Below are 14,985 nucleotides of genomic sequence, written 5' to 3'. Positions count from 1 at the left end.
ATTTTTTCCCATTTCCTCGGGCATAGTCACTGGTTCAGAGATAGGCAACTTAACCAAAACAGGACAATGTATTCAGATATTTTGAGCTTCAGGTGTTGTGGACCTTCCCTCTGGAACTGAAGTGTTAGCTAGATAAAAATTTGGGACCCTATTGAAAAGACTTGTGTGCAACTAGGAGCAAGCAGAGATGTGCCAAAATGAGAGTAGCATGAAGAGTCCGGGAGCCTGGAGGACCAGCTCAATCTTTGAGGCCCTGGTTCATTGTAGCTCTTCCTTGAGTCCTATCAGCTTCTCCAAAGCTTTCCCAGCTATGGAAGCCAAGGAAATAGAGCTAGAACACAAAAAGCAGACGTGGGAGATTTCTTACACATATTCATGTATTTGAGTAATATCATCAATGAAATAATGGAAGAGTGGTATCTAAAAAATTCTCCTGAGGTGTTCGTTGCTAGCCCACTTAATCAATTAAATTAAAATATTGATCATTGATTCAATACAATCAGAGAATCGTAAGGCTGTTGGGACATTCCTTTCACCACTGAAATGTTATCGCAGGCCCTCATAGAAGATGTCCAGTAAAGAGTCAGTGAGCATCTGCTTACTCTGTTTTAGTGGCGTGGAACTCACAATTTCACAAGGCAGAATATTTTAGTGTTTTCAGATACATGACAAATTTTTTTCTTATATTGAGCTGAAACATGCAGCTTTGTAATTTGATGTTAGCACTATTCCTGGAGTAAAAGAATGAGGAGTCTCTTTCTTCTGGCAGACAAAACTTTGAAATATTTGGAAGTATTCTCATATTGCCTTCACATAATCACTTGTACAAGATAAACATTTCCAATTGTTTTAAAGATTTCTTAAATACACAGACTCCAGAACTAGATTTAAACTATCTCCTTTGGGTAAAATCTGCCATAGACAATTGATTTATTCATTTCCAATTCCTAGCTCCAGAGATGTCGAAAACTTGCACGTTTGAGTGTGTAAAACTTGATTAAGTGAATGAAAAAAATATCATTTTTTTTTTTAGACAGAGCCTCGCTTTGTTGCCCAGACTGGAGTGCAGTGGTGTGATCATGGCTTACTGCAGTCTCAAACTCCCAAGCTCAAGGGATCCTCCCAGACTCAAGGATCCCTGCAGTGAGTAGCTGGGACCACAGGTGTGCACCACCATGCCTGGCTAATTTTAAATTTTTTTTGGTGTAGAGACAGGAACTTACCATGTTGCCCAAGCTGGTCTTGAACTCCTGGGCTCGAGTGATCCTCCCATCTCAGCCTCCCAACATGTTGAGATTACAGGCATGAGCCGCTGAACCCAACCAATAGTTATGTTTTCTGATTATATAATTAATATAGACTCATTGGAGAAAGTTTGGAAAATCAAAAGAAGCTTCTAAAAAGGACTTGAAATGGACAGTGCTAGTCAAATAAATTTGATTTAGCCACCTTACAATGTATAACACCTTTATAACTTTCACATTATCGAAGGAAACGCTTGAAAGTTATAGCTCAGCCTTCTACTCTAATGAAGAGTTATAGCTCAGCACAATCCTCCATCATCTCCAAAATCTCTTTATCACTGCTACAGACATATGACTAAAAGGTTTCCTGTAAGCTTCACCATCCATTTTTTATTTCTTATTTTCTTTTATCATTTAATTGCTACTTTACTTACTTCTTTTGTCTTTTTCAAATATTGTACTATGTATACAAGTCTAGATTATTTTTATGGATGCTGAGTTTCAGATATATAATATACCAACTAAATCAGATTAGGTACTTGTGTTATTTATCTGCAGCAAATTACCCCAAAACTTAGCTAGCTTAAAGCAACAAACATTTATTTCTCATTCAATTTCTGTGGGTCAGGAATCTGGGCGCAGCTTGGCTGAGTGGTTCTGACCCAGTTCTCTTAGGAGGTGCAGCCATGCTGTGTCAGATAGGGCTGCAGTCTTATTGCAAGCCTCCACTGTTGCTAGAGAAAGTCTTTCCAAGCTCCCTGATGTGGTATTGTCAGACTTCAGTTCCTCAATGATTGTGGGCCCAGGGAGGCTTACTTTCTGGCCACTTGGGCATTTGCTTACAGAATGGCAATTTGTTTCTCCCAAAGTGGCCAAGATGGAAGGCAAGAACTTTTATAATCTACCTGTGAAGTGACATGCCATCACTTTTGTCACCAGTGGTCACACAGACCAAGTCTGGAACCATGTGGAAGAGGATTGCTCAAGAGTGTGAAGACCCGGAGGTAGAGACCACTGGTGGCCATCTTGAATGCTGGCTACTCCAATACTAAACAAAACGATGATGTTCTTTTTTTGTATTTTTCTGTTTTTTTGTTTTGTTTTGTTTTTGTTTTTTTCTTTTTGTAGAGACAGGGTCTTGCTACGTTGCCTAGGCTGGTCTCAAACTCCTGGTGTCAAGAGATCCTCCCACCTCAGCCTCCCAAAGTGTGGGGATTACAGTCGTGAACCACCAAACCCAGCTACAATGATGCTTTTAACTATGCTAGAAGACCAAAAACTCATTTAAATGCGTTGTTTGGTTATGAAAGTTAGTTATTAATAAGTATCTCTTCTGTGATTTGAACAATAAAAGTGTCTTCCTCCACACAAAACTGTATTTTTAGAAACATAATTTGAAAACTGACAAATAACATTAGTTAACATTAAAATATTAATTTCAAAAACAAAACACATTAAAATATCACTATAGTTCACCAGAAAGACATGTGTTTCTACTTATTAAATACTTTCATAACCGTTTTTACGGTGCTAATGCTCTGAAAATAACATTTTATTTCTTGAATTTGGCAATAATTAAAAGTTACCAATGCAAAGGCTGAATCTGCAAAAATGCATCTTTTGAGCCTATATTTTACTTTATTAATCTATAGTAGAAATTAATTTATTTTGATGATCTCTTAAATATGAGGCTAATATTTACTGAGTGCCTAACAAGTACATGCTCTGTTAGGCAACTCACAATGGGTACATTTTCTTTCATCTCCACCATGCACAATAGAAGCCAGGCCAGTGACCAGAAGGATACAGTGTTAGGACACACTGCTGCATCATCCAAAGGGCAGAGATGACTCAGGCTTACTGTGCTAACCCACAGACAGGACTTTTGTCCCCTGTCCCAGTTCGTTATGATTGACAGTTCATAGCTTCTGACTTGATCAGTTTTGTGTATAAAAAATCTTACTATTCATCATGTTCTTAATTTCATTTAAAATAATTCTGTATCTTTATGGTACAGGTTGTTATTTTGCTGGTTGCATTAATATTCAATATAATATTACTTAGTTACCTATAATAGGATAATGATATTACATAAGATCTCCACAGCCTAGTTGGAGAGAAAGAAGCAAATAGCAGCATATGGTCAGTACTATTTGTTAATTCAACTGATATATTTTGAGCCCCTACTATTTGCCAAGCACCATGCTGGGCTCTAGAACCAGAGGATTGAAAATGGTAAAGAGTCCTTGTCTTCAATGATCTTGCATTCCAGAGATCAGCAGGGATGCTTAACGAACAACTAGATCCATCTATATTACAGAGAGTGCAAAGAGGGATATAAACAGTGTATTAGGATACAGAATAATCAGAGAAGGCCATTGTAGAAGGGGTAATCCTTAAAGGCATTTCTGATCAGGTCACAGATGAGGTTACCTCTAAAGGGTGAATATGAGTCTGACTTGAGTAGAGCTAGAAAAAGACATTCCAGGCAGAGAATCACCACGATAAAGTTGGTGTATTCAAAAAACAGAAGGGAGGCTAGTAGAGTTACGTGCAATGGACAAAGAGAAGAACTAGGAGAGATGAGATTGGAGAAATAGGTGGAGAATAGATGAGTGAGATAGTACGCATGAGAATGTTAACACAATAAGATTTTCATTTTAAAAAGAAAAAAGAAAAGAATCTCATCTGCTTATGCTATGGGTAGGAGGATCCAGAATGAAAGCTGTGACCAGAGCTATTATAAAGTCACATATATTATTCAAGAACACAATGGCATGAAATTCTTAACTCATCACAGATAGTCTGGGGAGTATCAGGGAGGACATGTTTGTGTTGAACACTGAAGGATCAGCCTTGCTGAGAAGAGTGGGGATGGCAGAGAGAGCAGCCAGTACAAAGAGCTGAAAGTAGGAAGTATTGAGGCAAATTTCAAGAACTTCAAGTAAGTCATCATGGCTTTAAGTTCAAGGTGTATTTCAGAACACCAAGAAATAACACTGAAAATTTAGATGAAGGTGAGCTCATAAAGAGATCTGGATGCTGATCTACGGAATATAAACTTTAAAAAGGATGGAAATCTGCTGTAGGGACATAATCAGAGTTCATTCTTGAAAAATGATTGTGATTAAAATGAGCATGGTGAATTGCAAGGTATCAAGACTACAGAGAAAAGAAAGAAAAATACTAGAAGGCCAGCTCATTCATCCAGTTAGAAAGAAGATGAAGACCTGGCCACAAAAACGGGAGATGAATTCCAGAGTTATTCAAGAGGAACTGACAGGAGTGTAAGTTCCCTAGAATGTGAGCTTCACAAGAACAAAGACTGTTGACGTTTCATTCACTGCTTTATCTCCATAGCTAGAAAAGGGCCTGGCACTTAAAAGAAGCTTAGCAAAATATTTGTGGAATGAATGTATGAATGGATGAGTTGGTGACAAATTAGGGAGGCTACATTTTTATTCTTTAAATAAATGTATATTAATCATTGACTATGTGCCAAGGAATGTTCCAGGCACTGGTAATACAGTGTTGAAAAGATACACATGTCCACCGATCAGTATCTATCTATCTATCTATCTATCTATCTATCTATCTATCTATCTATCTATCTTCTATTATCTATCATCTGTCTGCCTATCTATCTATCTATCTATCTATCTATCTATCTATCTATCTATCATCTATCTCTATGCTATCTTCTATCATCCATCCATCCATCCATCCATCCATCCATCCATCCATCCATCCATCCATCCATCCATGTATCTATTTATCCATCCACACTTCTGTTCCCTTTCTACATATCGTTTTATTTATCTATCTTCTGTTAAAACAGTCATTATTTAAAACCCAAACTGTTTCTTACAGACACTGAAGAGAGAGGATAGAAGGAATCTTTGGAAATGCAAATTGAAACCTAGAACTGAAAAACAGAGTCTTAGTTTATATGTGTAACAAAATCCATGGGAAATTAGAAGGTATCCTGGACATTGAAAACCCCCCAGATCGCATGAGAAGCAGAGTGAAGGAGAATATAAAAAATTGGATGCAAAAAAGAAAAGCACCTTGTGAGAAATTTCTGTGTTCAGGTGTCTGAAGAGCTTTTACAATCAGGAATAGCTAATATTAGATTTTTAAGGTTAGTTTTCTTTGCATTTTGTGTTACCTAAGCCCTCTTTGAAAACCTCTAGATAGAAGCTGCTATGTAGATTTCTTTGTGAGAGATTGGGCTTGTAATCCACATGTAAATTAGCAGGATACACACACAAGAGAGTCAACCACAAGAAGTGAAATCTGAGATCTAGACTCACAGTGACTAATAAAAAAATTCCGAATTTGCAAAAATCTTGTGGAGAGTGATGGAATTTCCAAACAAACCACAAACAAACCCAGAAATACACCTGTTAGGGGTTTTTTTTTTCTAACTGTAGTTAATTCTTGCCAGACAAATTAATTTCAACTAATATTTACCTCACATATTTTAGTTTTTCCTCTGCTAAATGATTGTATCTTCTGGAATGTAAGATACTGCATGCATTTATATGTATGTGTAATGGGTATCAGTGATGAGTTCAAGAGATTGACATGATAAAGAGAGGGAGGTTCTCTGTCCAGTAAGTTCTAATGGCTCTTAATAAAAACATAGACTCATACTGGCTTCCAAAATGCAGATACAACCACAACTCTGCAGCAGGCAAGGCTGCACCAAACCAGCCAAGATTCAAGGATCCAGTCCTGTCCAGACATAATCCAGGGATAATTGCTTTCACGTTTCTTTCCCAAAGTCTTGCACATTTACACCACTCCCTTAAATTAAACTCCTATTGTAAACCATAATAACTCCAGTAGAGCTGATGCAATAGCAGTCTTTATGAGCAGACACCTGCAAACATCCATTTAAAGTTGCTTCTCTAGCTGCCATAAGTACTTGTTGAAGACATTTGAAACTGAAGTTTTGCACTTGAGATGGTGTTGAAAATACAATAGCAAATCTGCCAAAAGCAAGAAGAGGCAATAATAAGGCTGGTTCAAAAGAGCTCCCTGAAACTCAGAGTGGATCATTAGACTAATTGAGTGGATATCAGACTAATGTCTTTGACAACACCTACAAGACCTACTCTGTTTGCTTACAGATAATTACAAAGTGAGAGAGAAAACAGGCGTATCCATCCCATTGCCTTTGGCAAGTCTTCCTCAAACTATAAGGTATACATAAGATTACTCTAGAGTGTGTGTAAGTTACAGGATGCTGAGTCCCACCCCAGATGATCTAACTGAATAAATCCAGGATGGGGCACAGAGATGTGCATTTCAACAAGTATTCCAGGTTGTTTCTGATACAGTCGTTAGAGGGAAACAATAGCAGTTAGTGAGATTTAAGAAATGTACAGGGTAAATGTTCCATTTTCCCCCAAAACACTTCTTTTGTTAGCCCACAGATGCTTGAAAATTCTTCAAGGTTGGACAGATTCTATCAACCCTTAATTAGAGATGAAGGACAATTCAGTAATTTCCAGATCTAATGAGATATGAATGTCTTAGGGGTTGTGAAGAATGTGTGTGCTCTAAAAACAAAGAGGCTGCCTTTGTTAATAACTGGCACTAAAATTCCTGAAACCATAATGACTAGAATACAGGAAGAAAAGGGTTCTCTTCTCTCTACACAATTGCCAACACTTGTTAGCTTTCATCTTTTTGATAATGGCCATTCTAACAGGTGCGAGGTATATCTCATTGTGTTTTTAATTTGCATTTTTCTGATGATTAGTGATGTTGAGCATCTTTTCATGTCTGTGTTGGCCATTTGTATGTCTTCTTTGGAAAATGTTTATTCGGGTCCTTTGTCATTTTTTGATTTGTTTTCTCTGCTATTGAGTTGTATGAGTTCCTTATATATTTGGCATATTCATTGCTTATCAGATATAGTTTATTTTCTCCTATTCCATTGGTTGCCTTTTCATTGTGTTTTTTGCTTGTTGTGTAGAAGTATTTTGGTTTGACATAGTTCTAGCAGTTTTGTTTCAAAATTTCTCACATCTAATCCAGTTCCTTGAATAGTGTGTGCTCATCAAGTACTTTTTAACATATTGATGGCTTTGAAGAGTTTACTAATCAATGATGAAGACCTGATACCCTTTCAAAGATTTAAATGTCAGAGATAAGAAAATGTAATATGGGCATAAAATAATAAAGTTGATTGTAATGCTACAGAACACTTTCTCGCAACTGTAAAAATATGACTGTTGAGCAAATTCCTTGATAGATCACAAAACAAAGAACTCTACACCCTAGTTTTCAGTCCTTCATGTTCTGAACACTTAGCTTTTCCAGACATATCTCAGATTGCTCTCTGTTTGTATGCCTGAGTTCTAATTCACATGTCAATGGACACATCTAGAGATTTCCATATTTATAGCTCTTTGTGTGCCGTCTTTTCGAACCTCCTTTCACTTATTTTTACCCCTGGGAATCCCATTCTTCCTCAAGGTCAGTCTCAGTGTCCCCTCCAGATGCTTTACCTGCTCACACTCCTAATACGTGGATTAGGAGTATCTCTCCTCCCCTTCCCTTCTAAAGTACTCTGATCTCCTGAGGGCAGTTATCAGAATTTGCATTGTATTGCTGTGTTTCTTTGATTTATTTAGTTTACATGTTTTTTTTGCAGTGATGTCTCTGTGGTGTGGGAAGTCTTACAGTTCTCATTATACATAAGCAAGAAATATTTATTATGTAAGTTACTGACATAACAAAAATGAATAATTTCAATTTTGATCTAAATTATTTATGAATTCAAAAAGTTTATATTACTTAATATTCTTGGTGATAGGGTCCTTGTTCTAAAACCAAAGATGGCAACATCTGCTCTGCAGGATTGGTACAAAGATGAACTGAGGCCATTTATGCAAGGCACTGGCATACTCTTAAAATATCAAAAACATCCTTGTAGATGCAAAGAAATACAGAGGATAGAAAACAAAAAATATTATATTGATATGTTATATAGATAGTCATATTAAGGGATGACTGAAATAAAGTCAATTTGAAAAAGTTTTAAACAACATTTATAATATTTGCTCAGAATTTTATGAGGGAGTAATTTGGCTTGGGGTCAGCTAGGATGGCTTCTCTCTGCTCCAAACGGTTTGACAGGGATCACTCATATGTCAGGGACCTCATGTGAGACTGCTGGAATGACTGACATGGTGTATTAGTCCATTCTCACACTGCTAAAAGGACATATCCGAGACTGGGTAATTTATAAAGAAAAAGTTTAATGGACTCAGTTCCACATGGCCGGAGAGGCCTCACAATCATGGCAGAAGGTGAAGGAGGAGCAAAGGTACGTGATACATGGTGGCAGGCAAGAGAGTATATTCAGGGGAACCACTCTTTGTAAAATCATAAGATTTCATGAGAACTCACTCATTATCACAAGAACAGCATGGAGGTAACTGCCCCCATGATTCAATTACCTCCCACTGGGTCCCTCTTATGACATGTGAGGATCATGGGAACTACAATTCAAGATGAGATTTGGGTGGGGACACAGCCAAATCATATCAGACGGCTTAAAAGAATGGGTCTCTCTTAACCTGACCTCTTATCCTCCATCAGCATAGTCTGGATTAATAACGTGGCAGGAGCATTACAAGTTAGAAAGTTTCCTTTGCACTCTGTTGGGGCCAGCCTAGATCTGGAGCAATAGACTCCACCTCCTGATAGAAGAAACTGCAAATGATTAGTAAATATGTATAGTCTATCAAAATAGAGGAGATAGGGTGATGGAGGGTGGTTTGGAGAAGGCAGAGCTTAGGAAAGCAATGAAGCCACCAAAACTATGCTTCAGATTTCAGGTAAACATGTGTGAATGATGGGACATGAGACAACTTGAGCACCGTTGTATATATACACAAAGTAGTCATGAATCATTGTAAAGAAGGAATTGAAGAAGAAAAAGAGAGGTAAAAGATAATTGAAAGTATATCAAAAAGCCTGTGAGCTCTAATAAAGGAAGTGAAATGATGATAACCACGGTTGGAGGTGAGAATCCATGCTTCTCTATATGAAACGTGGAAGAGAGGGATTCACAAGATGAGAAGAGGGGGAAAAGGTCTGTCTCAGTTAGCCAGACAATTAGCCATTGGGTTAAAGTTCTGAGTGTAAATAGAAAAGAAGTAAGTGTTCAGTAATGTTTTAGAGCATAATGAGCAAGAATAGAGAAGATAAGAACCAAAGCAGGAAGCATCTAAAGAGATGTTAGGTGAACACATGATTTATCATCCAAAATTGGATTTTGAGAGAAAAGAGAGCACTATTAATTATTACTCCAGGAAAACAGGAGCTAAGCCAGTATCTACATACAGTCCTCTGTGTCTTAGAAGACTAAATGAATTGCGACAGTTACAAAGGTAAAGAAAAACTGATAAAATTTTAAGCTCAGAAAAACATAATGAATATTACTTTTGCTAAAGTTTAAGGCCAAAAGGGCACCCAAGTGAAATGCTCTGTGGATAGAGAAAGCAAGAGAACTATAAAGAGCTTAAAACCTGGATTGCTGGGAGATAATAATAGTAATTATATTTTACATTTACATAATGCCTTGTGATTAAAATACTTTCACAGGCACTGCCTCATTTTATCCTTACAGTAGCCCTTCCAGGTAGAGAGACTGGTTACTATCCTTATATGGGGAGAAACAGTGCTACACAGAAGACAGCACGCTCTTTCAAGATGCCTCATTACGGCTGGTAGGTGTAGTGACCTTGCTGTGTATCCCTGGAAAAGTTATGTAACCTCTTTGAGCATCAGTATTTTTTTTTTTAACCATAAAAGAAGAGTAATAATGAGAAATAATCTCTCTATATATGTGTGTAGTTTATTCATATGAAATTTAACTTATGTATATATACACACAATATATACGTCTAGTTAACGAGCAAGTATTATATGTTGGAAATGTTTATCCCTTTCCACACTCTGTAGATGAGAAAGCTGAAGTTCAGGTTGGTTGAAAGAGCCACATAATGAACTCAAATCTCCCAGTCCAGGGCTCTTTCTGCTAAGCCATTGCCGATTACTGGCAGTTGAAATAACAGGAATGAGTGAGTTCTCAAGGGAAGCAAGTATATATGTGATCTAGGGAAGGAATAAAAAAAAAAGTAAGTCTCCCAACATCCGAAAGAAAAGAATTCTCAATAATAGTTAAAGGAAAAAAATTAAGAAAGGTTTGAAAAACAGTAACAAGTTTATTGAAACAAATGTTGACAATCTTAATGAATCTGACTTTTTTAGAGAAGTAAAAATGGAGGACATTTCAGGAGGTGCAGAATGCAATATAAATGGCAGCTCAAAGCTGGAAGGCAACAGGTCTGAGTTCAAGTTGAGGTTGATGGACTAGAGAAGAGGAGTGATCGTTGATGCAAAAGAAGGTGAGTGAAAAGCTGAAAGGCAGGTCTTTCCTGAGATAGGCTGATTTCCGTCTGGATAATGTCTGATGAATGCAGTGAGGCCTAGATTGAGGTGGGGAGGAGTTAGCCGGACAGGCTGAACTGCTCTTGGCCTCAGTTTCCTCCGTGATCCTTTTCAGTCTCACAATTGTATGATTCTGACCAAGTTGTCAGTTCTAGGGAGGAGGGAATGGAAAAGGGGCTTTATACATGGCAGTGTTGTCTCCAGTGCTTCTGACAATATTCATTACCAGTTAAATACCAGTGCTCAGGAATTATTTTCCTCATGGTGAACCTGAATGTCCTTTTTACCTTCTCTGTACTCACTGAAATCCTCTCTTTCAGTCACTACAGTCTCTCCTCTCTCCCTTTTTTGTTTGTTTGCCCTGTTTTCTGGTTGTACCCTCTATTTATACTTTTAATTCTCCCTTATTATATGCCATCTATTTATTTTCTGAGAATCTGTTGGACAAATTTCTTTCCGGCAAACCCACACCCACAATTAACCTAGTTATTCAGTGTGTATGGGGGTATTTATTCCTTGAGAAAAGCATTCTTTGTCCCTCAAGCAGCCCTACCATGATTAAATGTCTGATACATCTTTATGGTAGTAGGAGTTTCAGCCATTTTGCTATAGTCATGTCCATTTCATAATTTACTTTTTACTTAATATTTTGCTAGTCACTTTTACTAGCCAATTCCAAGCTTTACTTAATTGTAATGTGAATTCAGACCTAAAGATATTTTTTGTATCAGATTTTGTCATCAACACTTTCTTAATGGGCAGTATTTGTCCATTAGCTATTTTCTTGGAAATAATCCCGCTAAAAGAATACTAAAAACACAAAACTCCTTAGACCCAGTTAGGAACTGAACTTCCGATTTTCCCTAGATATGGTACTTCATATTATGGTTTGCTTATTACTTTCTTTCTTCATTGATTCATCAATCATTCATTTTCTCAGCAAATGGTTCTCATCTCCTGTGTGTAGTGTTTTGGCATGCAATTGCTAAACATTTTTTAAACACTGAACTTAATTTTTGTTTCAAGCCTACATGTCAAATAAACTTGGTCTTACCCTCTGAGGGTGCAAAATTTTCCCAGGGTTGAATCTAAGTTCTGTGGGCCCGTGTCAAACCAAGTCATTGATTTGATATTTAAAATCTTCAGGTGTTCACCTTGGATTCTGCTGAGAAGCCTCCATTTCAGGATGATTTTCAGTTGTATCTGTCAAATAAAACCAGGAAAACCAAAATTATTCTAGATATTAAAATTAGTGGAATTTAATAGAGGAATTTGCTTACATAGGTTACAGTAGAGTTGTGAAACCGAGGAGAGGACCATGGAACCTCCCATATACCAACAACAGCAGAAAGCTGCGACTTCCCAGATGATGAAGGAAAAGGCAGTATTGCAGACCCAGGAGATGGGGTTCACTTGGCAAAAGGCAGAACCTGGGCTTCAGCTGGGCCCTTCTGATAGAGCTGGAGGGTGGAGTGAGGGAAAGTTTATAGTCCCCTCTGCCTCTGTCCTCCAATCTCTCACCTAGCTGGTGGCAGCTGAACACAGGAGCTTGGGAAAACCAGCCTCAGTAGCATATCTAGTATACTTGACTCTTGGAGCAAATATACCACTCCTCTGTAAGAGACGTTTTTTTTCCAGCAATAAGCTTCAAGTTAACACATTTTTATTATCTATACTTTAATAATCATTTTTATAGACATTACTCTGAAGAAATTCCAGTGAGTTCATACAGGTTAGAATCACTCGAGCTAGCTAGCGTATAACCTATGCTTCCCATTTCGGTAGCACAGAAATTGCAAAGACATGGAAACAGAACAGAACTCTATCATTTTATCATGACTGGATGGTTTTATTTGTATTTAAAAAAATCAAAACAGTAAAACAGAATGGCTGGAGAAAAATTGTTTGAAAACTGTGCCTTGCTGAATTGGAATCTGGGAAAAAACCCTTTAACTTTGGCAACAGACCCATGAAGCCAAGTCCACGTGTGTCAGGGTGCACGGTAGTGTAGATGGCATCTTCTGTCTATTCACTTGTGTCATAGATGACATCTCTTTATCTATCATCTATCTGCCTATCTAATCCTCTAGTATCTATCAATCACTATCATGATCTCTCATCTATCAATCGATCAACTGTCTCAATATTATCCATATATCATATATCTGTCAACTATTAATTACATGTCTCTCTATGTACCTATTATCTATCTACCTATCTATCAGTCTATCTTACTTTGCTAGGGCTCCCATATCACAAACTATATGGCTTAAAGCAACAGAAATTTATAGTCTCACCGTGCTAGAGGTTAGAATTCTGAGATCAAAGTGTCTGCAGGGTTAGTTCCTTCTGAAGGTTGTGAGGGAAGAAGCTGTTCCAAGCTTTTTTCTCTGGCCTACAGATGACTATGTTCTCACTATGTGTCTCCACATCACCTTTCTCTGTACCTGTCTATGTCCAAATTTCCTCATGTTTTCATAATAACACCAGTCATATCTAATATCCTACCTTAAAAATTTTATTTTAACCTAATTACCTCTATAAAGACCCTATCTCCAAATACAGTTGCAGTTTCATTTGTGCAGGGGTGAGATCTTTAACATATAAATGGGGGAGGAAGGCACACTTAAGTCCGTAATACTACCTACCTCTCCGAAGAGTAATCACAATGATTGTTTGGGAACTTACCTCAAGAAATTACATTTTTCACTTGTTTTGATCGAGTGCTTTATCACTAACATTAATTAGAAAGGTCAGCATGTGAAGATAATAAAGAACAGACCCACTATTTAGTAGGTTTTATTATTGCTTTTCTATTATTTACAGAGAGAGCCGCCTCCTATTGCCTGTACCTAGGGAGGACCACTCTTACCTCAAGCTCTTGCCACACACTGCTCAGCAGTGAGCATCAAGCTCCACAGGATACAGATTAGACAGAGGAGTGAAGGAGCGGATCTGGAGGCACACAGGCATGGATGGGCCAGCCGCATGTCCATGCGCATGACTGTTGTGTCTCACTTAGTCCCAGTCACTAGACATTTTTGGGTCTGGCATGCTCTGTGCCCCTCTCGGGTGGGTAGGAAATGTTCTCCTGCTCCCATGGTGTTCCAGTTGCGGGGACCTTGGCCAGATTATCTTTTAGGCTGTCAGACTAAGTGCATCACAGAGATGTCCCTTATCCTCCAGCACTGTGAGGTCACAGGGAATACTTTGTCGACATCCTCAGCTCCACCTGAGTCAGGCCACAGTTCGTTTCTGCCCTTGGATTCTCGAACCCGTCTGAGAGTTTACTATTCCCCTATGCCCCAGTTCCCAGGAACTGGATTAGGGAGTGACCACCAGGCTCCTCCCGGGGACACACTGATATCTAGACCCTCTAAACTCTGCTCCTTACTATTATACCTTCATCCAAGGAAATCATTTTATACTCTTAATCTTAAAAATAACCATGTTATTCTTGGCCCACGATCTCCTAAGAATCTGTGCTTTTCATACTTAAAACTCAATAACTGCCTTTACATTTCTGAATTTCATAGTTTCATCTCCTCTCTGGGGGAAGAGGGGATGCATAGTAGTTAAACCCTCAAATCACTGTACTCTATGTATACTGTTTTTTGATCATTCCTCAAATTATTATTAAATAACAACTTAGTCCTGTTGTTGAATTCTTGATTTCTGCATGTTAGCTATGTGACTTTGGCCCAGTCAGATAACCTTGTATGTCTCAGTTCTTTTACTGGGCATGTTTTGATAACAATATCTATACTTTCTACAGCACACAGTGGTTACAAAGATCAAACAGTTTAACAAAATGCTTTTAAATATACCAAAATTTTACAAATGAAAATATTATTGGTGTGCATTTAATTAAATTTGTAAACTACACTCTCTTAAAACATCTTCAACCATGTGTGATTAAATAATATTTTGTGACGTTAACTATTTCCCCTCCTTATATTTTCCCCCTTTGCCTGGTCCCCATTCCAGAAGGTGGTCAGCAAAGCTTTTCACTGAGTATGTAGAAAAATGGAAGGCAAAAGCAGCCTATGCATTTTGCTTCTGAAAACCTCTATGAAACTGTACAAGGTTTTTGACAGTGGGGAAAAGAAGAAGGGTTACAGAGGTGACATTAAAAACATTTTATTGGGAAGTAGCCATTTTCTCTACCACTGCTTGTGGATAGCTGGTAACCAGGTCAGCAGGTCAGGTTCCTGGATATGACTCTGGAAAATGGTACCATAGATCATCTCAACACCAGCTATACTGG

The 14,985-nt window shown here is 37.9% G+C and overlaps 1 long non-coding RNA gene across 3 annotated transcripts in view; it reads right to left on the bottom strand.

Moving 5' to 3' along the window:
• The window catches only part of LOC108517929 (uncharacterized), a 78,935-nt gene extending 65,092 nt beyond the window's left edge, over nt 1-13,843 (bottom strand). For all 3 annotated transcript variants that reach the window (XR_001882249.1, XR_001882248.1, XR_001882250.1), the window contains exons 1-2: nt 13,591-13,843; nt 11,773-11,921 (exon numbers count right to left, since the gene is read on the bottom strand). This is a non-coding gene — a long non-coding RNA (uncharacterized LOC108517929). The remainder of the gene's footprint in view (nt 1-11,772; nt 11,922-13,590) is intronic.
• Between the last annotated feature and the right edge of the window lie 1,142 nt (nt 13,844-14,985).

This window comes from Rhinopithecus bieti, unplaced genomic scaffold (assembly GCF_001698545.2).
Source record: "Rhinopithecus bieti isolate Rb0 unplaced genomic scaffold, ASM169854v2 scaffold_1295, whole genome shotgun sequence".
NCBI classification, from domain to species: domain Eukaryota; kingdom Metazoa; phylum Chordata; class Mammalia; order Primates; family Cercopithecidae; genus Rhinopithecus; species Rhinopithecus bieti.
Note: the sequence above shows the minus strand (reverse complement) of the source record. Positions and strands in the feature narration are given on the sequence as shown.